Below are 19,005 nucleotides of genomic sequence, written 5' to 3'. Positions count from 1 at the left end.
GAAGTGGAAAGGTGCTTTTGAATCGTCCGGTTAAGGATTGATTCAAAAGCTTTAGATAGAAAAGAAAGTAAAGCTATAGGACGGTATTTTGAGGGATTGGAACGGTCACCCTTCTTAGGTACAGGCTGTATGAAGGCATACTTCCAGCAGGAAGGAAAGGTAGATGTTGACAGGCAGAGGCACGGTTTTTAAGGACAATAGGAGGCACTCCATCAGGTCCATAAGCCATCTGGCGGCTTTGGCTCGGGTGGCTTGGATTAATATTTCTTATCCCATGCACCTGTAATAGCCTTCATACATGTGTATAGCTTTATTTCAACGTGGCAGGGGTCACATAAAGGTCGCTCATACATGGTTTGTGCATTAGTTGTGGAGATTTAGGTGTAGCCAGTAAGGCTTTGGCTCAGGTGGCTTGGATTAGTATTTCTTATCCCATGAAGCTGTAATAGCCTCCATACATGTGTATAGCTTTATTTCAACGTGGCAGGGGTCACATAAATGTTACCCATGCATGGTTTGTGCATTAGTTGTGGAGATTTAGGTGTAGCCAAGAAGGTTTTGGCTCGGGGAGCTGTACTCATATTTTTTAAACATGTTTCTTTCTTTATTATTATTGTTATTTGCTTTACGTCCTCAATTTATTTTTAGATAACAGCAACATTGATATTTCTTTTCCTTTTAAGGGCCATTTAATTAGGTTACAATTATGTGTCTTAAATAATTACTGTATTTTCTAGTCCTCTCTAGTAATGTTTATTTTAGATAATAGCAACATTGATATTTCTTTACCTTTTAAGGGCCATTTAATTAGGTTACAATTATGTGTCTTAAATAATTACCGTATGTTCTAGTCCTCTCTAGTAATGTAGTTATTTCTGTGTTTCACAGATGGAGCTTGTTGCGGCATACATTTTCAATCGTAGACTGTGCAGGGAAAGGAGATATCGGGACCCACTCGACCCACTACATGTCAGTGATGAACACCTGTTGCAGGTGTATAGATTTCCCCGTCAGGAAATCATCAGGCTCTGTGATGAGTTGCGCCCCCACCTGGAAAGGCGAACCAGGAGGGCACATGCACTCCCAACACACACCCAGGTTCTGGCTACACTAAGGTTTTTGCGAGTGGCAGCTTTCAAGGTGTTATTGGAAACGGTGTTGGAAATGACCAATCAAGGGCCATTGATAAAGTAACTCGGGTACTTTGTGAAAAGGCCAGTCATGAGATAAAGATGTCAACCACAGCAATAGATATTAATAGAATTTTTAAGATAGTTTTCATGCATTTCATAATGATAAATAATGGATTAATGAATTTTCAACTTCACAGGAGACACTGCGTATCCTCTGGAGCCATTCCTGATGACCCCAGTTGCACGGCCGACAACACCTGGGGAGGAACGATACAACAAGTCATCACAGGACAAGATGCGTTGTCGAACGGACCTTTGGGATCCTCAAGTCAAGGTGCAGGTGCCTACATAAGTCAGGAGGAAGTTTGCAGTATGACCCCAAGAAGACTATGAAGATTGCGACTTCTTGTATGCTCCTGCACAACTACTGAGTGGATCGCTGCAGAAGAAGTACCAGTTCAGCCTGTGAGAAACAACAGACTGATTCCTGGTCAAGTTGTCAGGCAGGAAATTATTATAAACTTCTTTTCCTGAATATTGGTAGGCATATATGTAGACCTTGCAGTTAGTAATAGATTACTTTCAAATCCAAATGTGCAGAACTCACAGTCGGAGGCATAAGAACAAAACAAGAAATCATAATGGCCACATGTTCGGCATTCTTGATCATAATTTATATAGCGATTATTATTAATATGTAATTAATATCAGCTTCCACCTGCAGATTGCATATGGTGCACCGGTGGCCGAGTGGTCAGCGTGTGTACGTGGTGATCCAGAGGACTCGACTCCCACCGCATGACGCTGAGAGTTTTCAATCATTGACTAGTGGCGGAGGGTTACCAACATGCTGCCCAGCAGATCTTCAGTCAACCCTAACTTCAGCGTCTTTGATCAGGAGGGGCACCACCTCCACACCACACATTCTTATCACCTAGTTTGATACCCTACTTGTCCATCTCACATGCCCCATGTATCTCAGCATTCTGCACTCTTGGCTCCATGTCATCCTCTCCAACTTGTTGCTTCGTATAGCATAACCGGCCTCACATACATAGAAGTGTTCAATATACCTAGGCTATAATATTATATTTAAGGACTCTTATACAAGGTATCGCCCCATACAGAGGTGTCGAAGTAAGTCTGTCTGATGGTAGGCTGGCTGACTGCTGTCGGGACCCAAGCCAGCATGCCCTGGGGGTTGTGTGCGGGAGGAGGAAAGAGGGAAAAGGACAAATGGTGTGTGTGTCATTATCATGGGTAACCACGGTGGAGTGCAAACACTCAGTAGTTGTAGTCAAGGCTTAATTAAGTTGATGAGTGGTGTTAGACTGAATGAGCAGGTTTTTTACCACATGTTAGTGAGAACACTTGATAGGTTTTGTTTGTGTGTTGGTGCTACTTGTTTCTTGTGTTTACATGTTAGTTTATAATGAGACTAAGTTCTAAGTGTTATGAGCGACAGTTTAGTCTTGTATGGCTGAATCTTGTCCCTTGACCCTTAGTTCATCATCAGAATCTCTAAACAAATATATTTACCTTAAGTAATATTCTTAAAGTCACGCTACCCATATTATTTGGCAGATGATAATCCTGTGTGCGATAACGGTGCCTTATAAGACTTGGTAAATAAACTACTAATTTTACTCTCTGGTTTAAGTGATCAACAATTAATTCTACTTTGAGGTATAATCAACCAACATTATTAAGGAGTGCCCATGCCAGGGACGACATTAAGAATATTTTTATGTTGACCAGCAAACTTACTATAGGTCCTTTCCTCCCTTCTGCTGTGCCACACAGTTCCAATTACCTATTTCCTCCGTTTCCTGTCCCCTCTCTCACAAACTGGGCACCTGTAATGCACCACTACTTGATTTACATTTCTCAGCCCTGAGCATCTCTTTGTGGCACCACTTATCACCCCCCGTGCACAGGGCAGAGTTAGTAGCCATTTCTCTTCCACACCAACTACCTTCCTGTATACATGATTTCTCAGTAATTACTTATTTGTTGTGCTGTATTAGCTGTTACGTGCTACATCAAGCTGTAATACTCAAACTGCGGGTTAATCCAATAAAAAACAAGTGAATGACTAAGTCATGTGTTATTATTCCCAAGCTCCATTGGCAATGGCGAGTACACATTATATAACTGAAGCATATTACACATTCACTGAACACAATTAAAACTAACTATCCTAATCAAATTAAATCTAACCTAACCTGATCTGACCTAATTAAACTAAATATAAGGTAACCTGGCCTTAATGCCTGCTCCCAAAATTAAATAAATGGAAATAAATATGATATCAATTTGCAAAATATACCTGAGGAACAAAAAGAGAAAGAATGACAAGAATTGAACTATGAAACAAGAATTGTTGGCTTCAAGATGACCTCAACTGACTAAGAATGACAAGATCTACGCAATGTGACAGGTCAGAATTGAGTCTTGAAAATGATTTCTGATGATTAAGGATGACATGATCTACTGAATGACGACAATTGTCTGCTTTGAAAATTACCTCAGCTGAAATAATATTGCATGCATTTAACCTTTTTACATCCCTCTCCAACATCCTATTCCATTCGGTCACAACTGTTACCATAATCCCCTTTTCTCTCTTATATACATCACTCATGTAGCATGTGCTCAATCATACCGTCACCCCCCCTTTCACCCATACATGAATGTCACACCTTGCATCCCCCTATCAGGCACCCGTGCTCCCACCTGCCTCTCCCTTGTCCATCGCCCTTGCCAGGCCGGCCCCCAGGACTTGCCTCTTCTGAGCACTGTCAAACCTCTTCCTTAGCTCCCTCATCTCACTCCTCAATGCACGTATTATGCATTCCTGAGCCTCTAACTTCCTCTCGTACCCACACAAATAGCATATGTTGTTCACCTCTAACCCACACCTCTTTGCCGCGCCTGACAACTGCCCCACTTCTAAAATCTTGACCGTCGTTATTTCCAGCACGGTAACCTCCTCTCCGGCCAATACTCACTAGTCTTCCCCATCTTAGCTTGGCTGTACGGACTTGAGGAAATACTGACTCGCGGTAGTTTTCGTCGCTGGCGCCGTTTTTTTGCAATCACCTTCCTTGATCCTGATTGGCTGTCTTTTTTGTTTCACTGATTTCCATTGGTTGCAATCACATCAGCTGGTGAGCTGCCCGCCCTCTACCGCCTCACTCGTGAACCATAGGACTGACCCTTATCACGCCGCGGCGACCGCGCTGTGCATCGCTGCGGAGGAGGATCCTAGCGGGGAGCAAACTTGCGACGCGACCCGTGACTTACAACCGTCTCCGGGGATAAGTTACCACCACCTTTGAGCATCCGGCGCCTGAGGATTGAGGCCAGAGAGGGCATAGAAAACATCATTTTGAAGAATCTTTATAAAAGGCATAAAAGAGTCAGAGGGGGGATGAGTAGAAGGAATATGCCCAGAATCGTCCAGAGTGGAGTTTTTAGAGAAAGTTTGAGAGAAGAGTTCAGCCTTAGAGATAGATGAGACGGCAGTGTTGCCGTCAGGAATGAGGAGAGGAGGGAAAGATGAGGAAGTGTAGTTGGAGATGTTTTTGGCTAGATGCCAGAAGTCACGAGAAGAGTTAGCGAAAGGAAGGTTTTGGCATTTTCTGTTGATGAAAGAATTTTTGGTTAGTCGAAGAATAGATCTGGCACGATTCCGGGCAAAAATATAAAATTCATGGTTAGCATTAGTTCGAAGGCCCTGGTACCTTTTGTGAGCTGCCTATTTATCTTTGACAGCACGAGAACAAGCGTGATTAAATCAAGGCTTTTTAACACGAGGTATGTATGCCCCATTCCAGAGACAATCACCTCTGTGATGCGCTGAGCACACACAAAGGAACACAAAGGGAACACAAAGGAAGAACAAACAACAGCAGACCTGCTGGTCCTTTCGAGGTTGTTTGTGACAAGCTACACTAACTATCTAATCAAAGGTGGAAGATGAAGGACAGCAAAGGCGAAGGCTCCTCCCCACCCCCCCATCCCTCCAGCCAAAGCTGGCAGGAAAGGAAAAAGAACCATGCAGCATGGAAAAACTGCATGGAATTTATGTAGGAAAGAGGAAAGAACTACCATTACTGCTACCACTAACCGGGCAATAAAAGCGGACAAGGACACCAGTATTCGAAAGAACTTAACGTTATTACGACAATGAGTAATATCTTAGTTGCTGGTTGGATTCAAAATACTTGTCTAATCTATTCTTGAAGGCCGTAACTGTTGTACTATCAACGACATCACAAGGTAGAGAGTTCCAAACATTAACAACTCGATTGAAGAAGAAGTGTTTAGCTTCGTGCGACGAGAATCTTTTACCACTTATCTTCAAATTGTGATTTCTTCTTGTTCTATTTGATCGATCAATTGTAAAGTAATCTTCCGCATTAATATCACTGAATCCTTTGAACATTTTAAACACTTCTATTAGATCGCCTCGCATTCTTCGTTTTGATAGGCTGAATAAATTTACTTCTTTAAGCCTTTGTTCATATGACAAATTTCTCAACCTAGGAATCATCTTTGTTACTCTTCGTTGGACCCGTTCCAACTTTTCTATGTCTTTTCTGTAGTAGGGAGACCTGTACACAGTACTCTAGACGGGGTCGAACCAACGAATTATACAGTTTTAATATTACTTTTCCGATTTATTATTAAAGACTCGTCCGATGAAGCCAACCAATTTGTTTGCAGTTTTAACTACCTCTGAACAATGCTGACCGGGCTTTAAATCGCTTGATATAGTGATTCCAAGATCCTTTTCTTTACTTACTGCAGAAAGTTGTTGGCCATTCATTACGTACCGAACGCAATTGTTATTTTTTCCGATGTGCAACACTTTACATTTCTCAACGTTAAATTTCATTTGCCATTGATTGGCCCAACGTGCAAGTCGATCTAGATCTGATTGTAAAGCTTCTTCGTCGAGTGTCGCAGTTACTTTACTAGCAATTTTTGTGTCATCAGCAAATTTTGATACTTTGCAAATGAGCCCATCATCGATATCATTAACATAAATTAAGAAGAGCATGGGGCCAAGCACTGATCCTTGAGGTACGCCGCTTTTGACATCGAGCCAGTTAGATGTAACACCGTTTAGAACTACTCTCTGTTTCCGCTCAGAGAGCCAGTCCGCAAGCCAATTGTGAATGTTACCCGAGATACCGTGCGCCAGTAGTTTGCTGAGCAATCGTTGGTGGGGGACCTTATCAAATGCCTTTGAAAATCCAGATATATGATATCTACTGATCTGCTTTCATCGAACACCTCAAAAATATAGTGAAAAAAATCAAGTAAGTTAGTCAAACACGAACGTTTACTACGGAAGCCATGTTGCGAATTATTTATTATATTATTTTCTTCGAAGAATTTCACCATATTGTCGCGAATGATAGTCTCCATTAACTTACAAACAATAGATGTCAGGCTAATTGGTCGATAGTTTCCTGGATGAGACTTGTCCCTTTTGAAAATTGGTGTGACATTTGCAAGTTTCAATCCGACGGAACTTTTCCAGCTGTTAAAGATTTATTGAATATGATGGAGAGCGGTTTACAAAGTTGATGTTTGATTTCTTTTAAGACCCTAGGGTAATTTTGTCTGGACCAGGAGCTTTGCTTACTTTAATCTTTTCAATTGTGCGTAAAATGTCACTTTCTACGATGAGCACGCCACTTAACATCTTTTCGGTCCTTCTAACCTCCGGCGGTTGAGGTGATAAACAATCTTCGTCGGTAAATACGGATGCGAAAAAGTTATTTAGGATTGTAGCCATTTCATTTTCATCGTTCGTGTGGTTACCATTTTCATTTGCAAGCGGTCCGATACCACAAGTGAGTGACTTTCTATTATTTACATAGCTGAAAATTTTTTTAGGATTAGATTTACTTGTTTCCGCTATATATTCTTCAAGATTTTTCTTGCTTCGTTTTATTAATTTCTTGGTTTCGCGGCGAATTCTGTCCAACTCTAGTTTGTCAGCCTCGCTCTGAGATGATATGTACCTACTGTATACGCGTTTTTTAGAGATAGGCTATTTTAAATTTCGTTATTCCACCATTTGGGTTTCTTCTTAGAAGCTGAACGTCTGTTACGATAGGGTACGCATATGCTTATGGCATTGTTCAATATTGTGGTGAAGGCCCCCCAAGATTTATCAATATCTGTTTCCGCCGTGATTTCAGTCCAGTCAGAATTATTTAGAATTGATCGGAGTCTTACGAAATTCGCTCTGATAATCAGGCACCTTTTCTTTACTAGGAGTTACTTTACTTTCTTTCATATTGATGCTGAATGTGATTGTTCGGTGATCGCTAGAACTAAAAACTGGACCAACATTTACTTCGTTAACTAGATCAGCTGTCGTTGAAAAGATAAGGTCAAGTATATTATTTTCCCGAGTCGGTTCTTGAACGTGTTGATGTAAATCACTTTCTAGTAAATTTGTGTACAGGTCGAGCCCTGTATGACAGTTCAACGGTTCACCCCATCTTTTCACTGGCAAGTTAAAGTCCCCAACAATTACTGCCTCGCAACTGCTACTTGTTTCTAATAATAATTCACTTAATGCGTGGTCGATATCAAGAGTCTGCCTTGGCGGTCTGTAGATAAGTCCAATTACTATTTTACGAGATTTATTTTTAATTTCAATGAAGACCGTGTCTACATTGGTTATAATATCTGTTTTCACGGATACTGGATGGAGATTTTTGTGGATATAAAAGATAACGCCTCCACCCTGTCTGTTCTCTCTTTCATGACTAAAAATGGTATAACCCGGTAATCTATATTCCGCAATGAAATCTCTATTTGAAGTGTCTATCCAAGATTCTGTGACTCCGATGATGTGATAATGATTTGTAGCTGCGAGGACTTCTAAGTCTTCAAATTTGTTACGTAGGCTACGAGCGTTTACATAGCAAGCTTTAATGTGATTCGAGTCGGGAGTTTTGCGGGTTGAGTGCACCCTTACGGTGGAGCTGCTGGTGTTCTCGCCTCCGCGTTTTTTGGCTTTCGAAGAGCCACTTGGTCACAGAGCAGCCTCCCGAAACGGGCTGCTCCAACAGGGTTTAAGTGAATGCCATCAGGAAGGAACAAGTCTGAATCGTAGTAAAAATTGTTCCACAAGTTAGCGAACTGGACGTTTTCTTGTGAGCAAAGGGACCGAAGTCTGTTGTTTGTGCTGAAGGCCTTACTGTAAAAGTTAGATTAGGCACCGACCTTCGGGAGGATTCCTGAGATTATGATGTTACTGGCATCCGTTTTACGTTTATACTGCTTGATCATGCGGGATGCGGCGGTATTTCTCAAGCAGTTCCTCAGACAGGGTTGTCTTTACGTCATTTGTCCCCGCGTGAATGACAAAGAGGGTGTTTCGGTCGGCATTTCTCGTGACATCATCGCACGCTGCGGTGATGTCGTCCAGTCTGGCACCTGGATAGCAGTAACGTTTTCTGCGGCCGTTTGATGAACGACCACAGAACTCAACCAGCTGGCCACGCACCATGGAGTCCCCAACTAGGAGTCTCGAACTCATCCTCCATGGTGTCTGCCAGCACCTGGAACCTATTGAAGGTAGTGGGGTCAGTAAATCCTTGGTTGCCTGCTTCGGTTTGGCTCCATTCCTTACAGGTTGGAACCCGACATCCTGTGAAGCAGGAAGAGAAGCGTTAAGTGGGGCAGGCTGGAAGTTGTCCTGTGAGGCAGGCTGGGAGTTAGCCTGTGAAGCAGGCTGGGGGTTAGCCTGTGAGGCAGGCTGGGGGTCAGCCTGTGAGGCAGGCTGGCGGTTGTTCTGTGAGGCAGGCCGGGGGTTAGCCTGTGAGGCAGGCTGGGGTTAGCCTGTGAGGCAGGGTGGGGTTTGCCTTTGAGGCAGGCTGGTGGTTATCCTGTGAGGCAGGCTGGGAGTCAACCTGTGAGGCAGGTAACACGTCCTCCCGTGAAGCAGGAGGGTCGTCTGGAGAGGGCACAGTCTCAGTGGAGGGCCTCTCCACCATCGATAGTGGAGTCACTGCCACATTTGTTAAAACAAATTCCTGAAGGGCTACAAATTTCTTTTCAAGATCATTGTGCTTGACTTTCCACTCAGTCACAGCCTTCTGTAGATGTAATCTTTGAACGCAGAGGCGGCAAGTTTTACTCAGCTGGAAGAACTGAGCTGCAAAACGTCCGGGACAGACGTCACACTTAAGGTTCGAAGGCATTGTTAGAATTTTAAGCGAGTTAACAGTTTGGGCAAATATTCAAAGCGCTTGAGAAATACTTTAAATTGTGACCATAAATTGAATTGTATAAAATTGTGCATGGAAATTAGATACTGCTGTGTTAGATGCCCAACACTGGGAGTTCCCTCCCACAGGGTCTTGAAAACGCCTCAAAGACCAATCGCTTGTCCTGAGCCTCGGTCACGAGAGAGACTTTCAAAACCCGGCGCTTTTCAGCTATTGTCCTCGAAGTTTTGTCCCATAGCACAGGCGGCGTAGTCACACAGAGCAGAGCTGGCAAGGAGGAGAGGAACCAGCAATTCGTTCCCACTTTCCGAAACGTCTAACCCAACTCTGCGACCCTTTCGAGGCCTGGCCAGTGGCACCTGTCACCAGGTGTTCTCCACCAACTCTAGAGAGTATCAGACGCCCTTCCTGAGAGACCAAAAGACTGAAATATTCCTTGAGTATAAGATAAACCCTCAGAAACTCCACCTAGAAGCCGGGAGGTACAACCTCAAATGGCCCACGGAAGATATCTCTTTCAGGAGAAAAAAAAACAAGAACCAGCTGTTATGCAGAATAGAGATGGGAGTACCGTCGATAGAGGGGAGGGACGGGGAGCTCACACCGACAACTGGTTCCCAGGGAGGCTTTTAGTAGTGTGGAGGTCGCCACTCCTCCCACACCGCAGGCCTAAATAATTAGGGCACGGTCCAGCTGACTAGGACCCTGGAACTCAGCCATTGTCTCATAAAGAGATCCTCTGCCTGCAGTCCAATCCACCACTGCTGCTGCCCAGAGGCTTCACCGTGACCCTGGCACGGGAGACAGATCAGGTATTACACCTTGTCCAAGGGTGACCTGAGACTATGCAGGGCAGGGACGTCTAGTTCCCTGAGGTGAAAACAATTCACCCGCATACCAGGGGTCTCTCTCCTGGAAGCAATAATCATTCCACGGGAAATCGGAAAAGTACATCCACAGGTCGTCCCACCGAGCTGAAGGAAAATGCCAGAAGCATCGCCTCTTCGGTGGGTCCAGAGGTGTACAGGAGCGATAGAACAGGATACAGAAATAAGGTTGTGATCGGAGGAGCCCAACGGAGAGAACAGTTTGACAGAGTAAGGAGAAGGGTTTGAGGTAGGGAAGAGGTATAGAATGTTGGGCCTGTCTCTAAGACGGTCGGGAATACGTGTAAGGTGCTGGACCAACTGCTCTAGATCGTTGAGGATAGCAAAGTTTTAAACTTGAATACTACTGAATACTTAGTAACAGACGGCGGACGGCTCCCAGCTGACCTCTACTTACCATGCATGAGTCACGCTGGATCTCTAACATGACAACACAACTAATAACAAACGAACCACAGGATCCACAAAGAGCGGACGCACATAAATTGCATGTATCGTCAGTTGACCATTATCCCATTCAAACACCGCGCGCAACACCACTGTCGTCCACACTACTCTCACTACCACCGCCGTGCACACCGCGCTCAAAATCACTGTCGTGCACACCGCGTTTATTACCACTGCCGTGCACACCACGCTCAATACCACTGTCGTGCACACCGCGCTTGTTACCACTGCCGTGCACACCACGCTCAATACCACTGTCGTGCACACCGCACTTATTACCACTGCCGTGCACACCACGCTCAATACCACTGTCGTGCACACCGCACTTATTACCACTGCCGTGCACACTGCCCTCAATACCACTGTCGTGCATACCGCACTTATTACCACTGCCGTGCATGTTGGTGGTAACGAGTGTTCTAAGTGCTAATCGGTTCACGGATAGAGAAAATCATATCCGCCAGGGTTACTTTATTGGGCAAAACATACACAGGTCGTTACGACAAGGACAATACATAGGATAGGTGTTTGTTTGTGTATGTGTTTGTGTGAATGTTGTGAAGTGTGGGTGACATTTAAGTGTTGGTGTATATGTGGAACAATGTGTACGAGTGGACGACAAGAGGACGTGGACGGACAGTAGAAGATAAACAAGTAACAAGAGATAAACAATTAGACGCACAAGAAACAACGAGACGGGTGCACGAACGAAAACATTGACAAAATAAGAATGAACAATGAGTCTATACTGCAACGCCCCATTTTCCGTTTTCACTGGAAGAGCACGCGACTGCTTGAGCGGTGGCTGCTACAAGTACTCCCCCCCAGTGACGAGGAAGGAGGAACGAAATCTTCCCAGGTGCGGGGGCGCTGTGGCAGACTTTGATGCGTTGCGGTGTGTAGTGTTGCGCGGTGAGTTGCGCTGAGTAGAGTTGCGTTGAGTAGTGTAGTGACAACAGCTACAGTAAGTCGAGCTGGAGTGAGTAATGCGGTGACAACAGCTACGGTGAGTCGAGCTGGAGTGAGTAATGCGGTGACAACAGCTACGGTGAGTCGAGCTGGAGTGAGTAGCGCGTAGGAGACAGCTACGGTGAGTCGAGCTGGAGTAGCGCGTAGGAGACAGCTACGGTGAGTCGAGCTGAAGTGTTGAGCAGCGATGAGTTGAGCAGCGAGGGGTTGAGCAGCGAGGGGTTGAGCAGCGAGGAGTTGAGCAGCGTGAGGTGGGCTGCATGAGGTGGGCTGCGTAAGGTGGGCTGCGTGAGGTGGGCTGCGGTGAGTTGAGTGGTTGGCTGTTTAATAGATCCTGGAAGGCTTGAATCCGCACTCCCGAATCGCGAACCACGTAGACGGGTCCTGAGCAGAAGAGTGGTGCTCTGAAGGACACCGCCGTAGTAGAGGAAGAGTTGCATGTCGTCGTCAGGTATGGTGAAGTCGAGCGGCGTGGAGATGGGCAATAGGCACTGGCGTAAACGCGCCGGGGGCCACGGCAGTCATAGAGTGCGTCGAGGGAACTGCGTGTGAAGGCGCTAGCTGACAGCGTGTCAGGGGCCTCGGCAGTCGGTGAGAGTAGAACGACTGCGTGTATTAAAGGCGCCAGCTGCCAGCGTGTCAGGGGCCTCGGCAGTCCGTGAGGGCGTCGTGATAAGGCGCTAGATGCCAGCGTGCCAGGGACCACAGCCGGTTGAGAATTGAGGGGCGCAAGCATATGCCAGGAGCCGCGGCAGTCGTGAGTGCGTCGAACGACTGCGTGGGAAGGCGCTAGATGCCAGCGAGCCGGGGGCCACAGCGAGTTGAAAAGTTAGGGGCGCTAGCATGTGCCAGGAGCCGCGGCAGTCCGTGAGAGTAAAACGAACTGCGTGTACTGTAGGCGCTGGCACGTGCCAGGGGCCTCTGTGGCTCGGGGAGTGAACCAGTGTTCAAAAAGGCACTGTAACACAACACTGTACACTTAGTATGTAACACTGTGACACTAACTGTTGCTGGGGACGCGCTGCACTGAACTGTTGCTGGACACACTGCATTATACACAAGGATCCACAAGTGTAGGATAATCCAAGACGGCGGTGGTAGATCCAGGAGGCGGTGGTTAATCCAGGGGGCAGCTAGTAATCCCAGTGGGGTGTCACACTGTGTTTGCGTGTCTCTCTGAGTTTGTGGTGTGTGGCGGCGTATACACTGAGTCTGTGTGTGGCGTGTACACTGCGTGTGTGGCACTGTGTTTGAGTGTTCACTGAGTCTGTGTAGCGTGTCACACGATGTGCGTGTCTCAGTCGCCGGACCAGCAGAAAAGCAGGGAGGAGGAGGGGTGGGGGGTGGGGGGTGAGCGCCGGGAGAAGCACCATGGGGCACAAAAGATGCCTGAAGGGCGCTGAAGATGCCTGGAGGAGGCGCACACAGGGAGCCTGGAAGAGGCGCGCAGAGGGTGCCTGGAAGAGGCGCACAGAGGGTGCCTGGAAGAGGCGCACAGAGGGTGCCTGGAAGAGGCGCACAGAGGGTGCCTGGAAGAGGCGCACAGAGGGTGCCTAGGGGAGGCACAGAGGGTGCCTAGGGGAGGCACAGAGGGTGCCTAGGGGAGGCACAGAGGGTACCTGTGGAAGGCGCAGAAGGCGCCTAGGGGAGGGCGGGGGAAAACCCTGAAGGTGGCAACTACGCCTATGGCGTAATGTTTCTCCCGACCTGAGTGCTCAGCCCCACGAACCCCGAATGGAGGTGAGGATTTTTGCCCCAGGAGAGGGCGGACGAATGGACAAGTTACCCTGCCCAGGTCCTCCACTCTAGGAGAGAGTGCCCTTAAAACGGCACCGGCTATAAGCCACCTTGAACCATAGCAACACTCCGGGGTCACCAATTGTTGGTGGTAGCGAGTGTTCTAAGTGCTAATCGGTTCACGGATAGAGAAAGTCATATCCGCCAGGGTTACTTTATTGGGCAAAACATACACAGGTCGTTACGACAAGGACAATACATAGGATAGGTGTTTGTTTGTGTATGTGTTTGTGTGAATGTTGTGAAGTGTGGGTGACATTTAAGTGTTGGTGTATATGTGGAACAATGTGTACGAGTGGACGACAAGAGGACGTGGACGGACAGTAGAAGATAAACAAGTAACAAGAGATAAACAATTAGACGCACAAGAAACAACGAGACGGGTGCACGAACGAAAACATTGACAAAATAAGAATGAACAATGAGTCTATACTGCAACGCCCCATTTTCCGTTTTCACTGGAAGAGCACGCGACTGCTTGAGCGGTGGCTGCTACATGCAGACCGCGCTGAATACCACTGTCGTGCACACCGCACTTATTACCACTGCCGTGCACACCGCGCTGAATAACACTGTCGTGCACACCGCACTTATTACCACTGCCGTGCACAACGCGCTCAATACCACTTTTTTTTTTTTTTTTTTTTTTTTACGTTGTTGCCTATTGCGCCGGTAGGCATCTTCCCGGTGGGGCCTGATGGTCGGCCCAAGGCTTCTTCCAGGTGGGGCCTGATGGTCGGCCCAGCCCGTTCTGGCGCAGGCGAGTGTTTATAGTGACGCCATCTTGCATTGGCTCATGCTGCCCCCCGGAACTCGTTCTTGATTCGCTTGGACGGCTTCCTCTAGAGTCCGGGTTGATGGGTGGTCTTTCTAGAGTCCGGGTTGATGGGTGGTCTTCAGGACAGCATGTGGGTAGTTTTAAGCCACTCGGCGGTGACTGAAAAATCCGAGTGGTAGCGTGGGGATTCGAACCCGCGTCGTCCATCACGCGGTGAATGTGAGCCCAGTACGATACCACCTACGCCACCGCCTACTGTCATGCATACCGCACTTATTACCACTGCCTTGCACACCGCGCTCAATACCATTGTCGTGTACACCGCATTTATTACAACTGCCGTGCACACCGCGCTGAATACCACTGTCGTGCACACCGCACTTATTACCACTGCCGTGCACACCCCGCTCAATACCACTATCGTGGACACCGCACTTATTACCACTGCCGTGCACACCGCGCTCAATACCATTGTCGTGTACACCGCACTTATTACCACTGCCGTACACACCGCGCTCAAAACCACTGTCCTGCACGTCACACTTATTACCACAGTCGTGCACACTGCGCTTATTACTGTCGTGCACGCCGCGCCTATTACCACAGTCGTGCATACTGCGCTTATTACCGTCGTGCACGCCGTGCTTATTACCACGGTCGTGCACACTGCACTCAATACTACTGTCGTGCACACCGCGCCTATTATCACTGTCGTGCAAACTGCACTCAATACTACTGTCGTGCACGCCGCGCTTATTACCACTGTCGTGCACACTGCACTCAAGACTGCCGTCGCGCTTATTACCACTGTCTTGCACACTGCACTCACTACTGTGCACACTGCACTCAATACTGCCGTCGCGCTTATTACCACTGTCGTGCACATTGCACTCAATACTGCCGTCGTGCACGCCGCGCTTATTACCACTGTCTTGCACACTGCACTCACTACTACTGTCGTGCACACTGCACTCAATACTGCCGTCGTGCACGCCGCGCTTATTACCATTGTCGTGCACACTGCACTCAGCACTACTGTCGTGCACACTGCACTCAATACTGCCGTCGCGCTTATTACCACTGTCTTGCACACTGCACTCACTACTACTGTCGTGCACACTGCACTCAATACTGCCGTCGCGCTTATTACCACTGTCTTGCACACTGCACTCACTACTACTGTCGTGCACACTGCACTCAATACTGCCGTCGCGCTTCTTACCACTGTCTTGCACAATGCACTCACTACTCCCGTCGTGCACGCCGCGCTTATTACCACTGTCTCGCACACTGATCTCACTACTACTGTCGTTCACCCTGCTCTCAATACTGCCGTCGTGCACGCCGCGCTTATTACCACTGTCGTGCACACTGCACTCAGCACTACTGTCGTGCACGCTGCGCTTATTACCACTGTCTTGCACACTGCACTCAGTACTACTGTCGTGCACGCCGCGCTTATTACCACTGTCGTGCACACTGCACTCAGTACTACTGTCGTGCACGCCGCGCTTATTACCACTGTCTTGCACACTGCACTCACTACTACTCGCGTGCACAGTGCACACAATACTGCCGACGTGCACGCCGCGCTTATTACCACTGCCGTGCACACCGCGCTCAATACCATTGTCGTGCACGCCGCGCTTATTACCACTGTCTTGCACACTGCACTCACTACTACTGTCGTGCACACTGCACTCAATACTGCCGTCGTGCACGCCGCGCTTATTACCACTGTCGTGCACACTGCACTCAATACTACTGTCGTGCACGCCGCGCTCAATACTACTGTCGTGCACATTGCACTCAATACGTCGTGCACGCCGCTCTCAATACTACTGTCGTGCACGCCGCGCTCAATACTACTGTCGTGCACGCCGCGCTCAATACTACTGTCGTGCACGCCGCTCTCAATACTACTGTCGTGCACGCCGCGCTCAATACTACTGTCGTGCACACTGCACTCAATACTGCCGTCGTGCACGCCGCGCTTATTACCACTGTCGTACACACTGCACTCAATACTGCCGTCGTGCACGCCGCGCTTATTACCGCTGTCGTGCACACTGCAATCAATACTACTGTCGTGCACGCCGCGCTTATTACCGCTGTCGTGCACACTGCACTCAATACTACTGTCGTGGACGCCACGCTTAGTACCACTGCCGTGCACACTGCAATCAATACTACTGTCGTGGACGCCACGCTTAGTACCACTGTCGTGCACACTGCGCTCAATACTACTGTCTTGGACGCCACGCTTAGTACCACTGTCGTGCACACTGCACTCAATACTACTGTCTTGGACGCCACGCTTAGTACCACTGTCGTGCACACTGCACTCAATACTACTGTCATGGACGCCACGCTTAGTACTACTGTCGTGCACGCTGCGCTTCTTACCACTGTAGTGCATGTCGCGTTTATTACCACTGTCGTGCACGTCGTGCTTAATACCACTGTCGTGCACGTCGCGCTTATTACCACTGTCGTACACGTCGCGCTTATTACCACTGTCGTGCACGTCGTGCTTAATACCACTGTCGTGCACGTCGCGCTTATTACCACTGTCGTACACGTCGCGCTTATTACCACTGTCGTGCACGCCGCGCTTATTACCACTGTCGTGCACGTCGCGCTTATTACCACTGTCGTGCACGTCGCGCTTATTACCACTGTCGTACACGTCGCGCTTATCACCACTGTCGTGCACGTCGCGTTTATTACCACTGTCGTGCACGTCGCGCTTATCACCACTGTCGTGCACGGCGCGCTTATTACGACTGTCGTGCACGGCGCGCTTAGTACCACTGTCGTGCACGTCGCGCTTATTACCACTGTCGTGCACGTCGCGCTTATTACCACTGTCGTGCACGTCGCGCTTATTACCACTGTCGTGCACGTCACGTTTATTACCACTGTCGTGCATGTCGCGTTTATTACCACTGTCGTGCACGTCGCGCTTATCACCACTGTCGTGCACGTCGCGCTTATTACCACTGTCGTGCACGTCGCGCTTATCACCACTGTCGTGCACGTCGCGCTTATCACCACTGTCGTGCACGTCGCGCTTATTACCACTGTCGTGCACGTCGCGCTTATCACCACTGTCGTGCACATCGCGCTTATTACCACTGTCGTGCACGTCGCGCTAATTACCATTCTCTCTCTCTCTCTATTCACGCATACAATACGTGACCACTGAGAGTCGCCAATTAGAGGCGTTCTGGCCCCCCATAGTTGCTAGTGATCGCTAGGTACTTTAACTGAAACACTTTAAAATTTCTCACGTGATAAATCATGATGCACTGTGCCTATAGTCTACAAGACATTGATCCCAAGTGTTTATGGTAAAATTTTTCAGGTGAAGTGGTGAGAAACACTCTACCATTCAGTTATTACAAGCTAAATACTCGCACCTAAGCTTACACTATTTTCGCCTTTTTTTTCTAATCTTCTGCCGCATGTATAGCTTGAACCATTTTTCCAATAGATTCCACGAAGACTAATGTTTAATCTGAAAGTACCGAACAGAATCCAGTCAGTAGATATCGTGGTAAAAAGATATTTAAAAGGCCGAAACCCGCACAGTACCGAAAAGAGCTGCTGAGGGACCGAACTCACTCTCACCAAGACTTACTAACACAAAGGGCTGTAGCTGTCTAGGACACTGGGGAGAAAGAAACAGTGAAACATTTAACTGTAGAATGTAGCAACTACGAGAGGCAGAGAGGGGAGTTAGTAGCAGAAGAAGTGATGGTGATGAGCCAATGAGAAGCAATACAGGTCAAAAGAAAAAGAAGGTTTGTTTTGGTTTGGAATGCCAAGTCGTATAAATCTTCCTCTAAGGTATAAATTCATAATGAGCAAGTAAAGTCTGTGTTCGTGATTTATTAATTGCTTTAGTGTATCAAGTGCCTAAAATTGATAGTACAGAAGTTTTTGTAGACCAAAAAACAACGAACAACATGTAGATTCAGGCTGCTGTGTAACCAAAGTTTCATAATTTCATTTATCATAATACCGCATCTGTCTCAAAGATTATTGAAGAATAATGTTCTCAATATTCATAACTTTGTTTTGAATAACACTGGGGTAAACAAAACAAAAAAAATATAGTAGACCCACTTTTCTGTACCAAATTATGCTTTCGAGATAATCTGGCATTCTTTTTCAAGGGCCAGAACGCTTCTAATTACTTCTAACGTGTATCACCAGATACGTTTAACACAATTCATCAGCAATCACTGAGCGTCACCAACCACCTTTCAGCAATCACATCCAATGCATACCACCAAATACGTTTAACACAATTCATCAGCAATCACTGAGCGTCACCAACCACCTTTCAGCAATCACATCCAACGCATACCACCAGATACGTTTAACACAATTCATCAGCAATCACTGAGCGTCACCAACCACCTTTCAGCAATCACATCCAACGCATACCACCAGATGCGTTTAACACAACTTATCAACAGTCATTTGCATACCTTAATTGCGCGTCTTATTTTCATCACGCGCAAACATGTGTGGTTACTCAGGGCTGTGAACAAGGGCGCCATTGCGACTGGAGCAGGATTAATCACACAATACCTTGTCGTACACTCGCTTTAATGCGGTTTACTTGCGGGATAAGCGATACATTCACTTCATCATGCAGCACACGACACAGCATAACAGATAATTGATACAGGCGCATCGAGTATACCAAATTTGTCACC

This window comes from Eriocheir sinensis, chromosome 26 (genome assembly GCF_024679095.1).
Source record: "Eriocheir sinensis breed Jianghai 21 chromosome 26, ASM2467909v1, whole genome shotgun sequence".
Classification (NCBI taxonomy): Eukaryota; Metazoa; Arthropoda; class Malacostraca; order Decapoda; family Varunidae; genus Eriocheir; species Eriocheir sinensis.
This window is presented reverse-complemented; position numbering follows the sequence as displayed.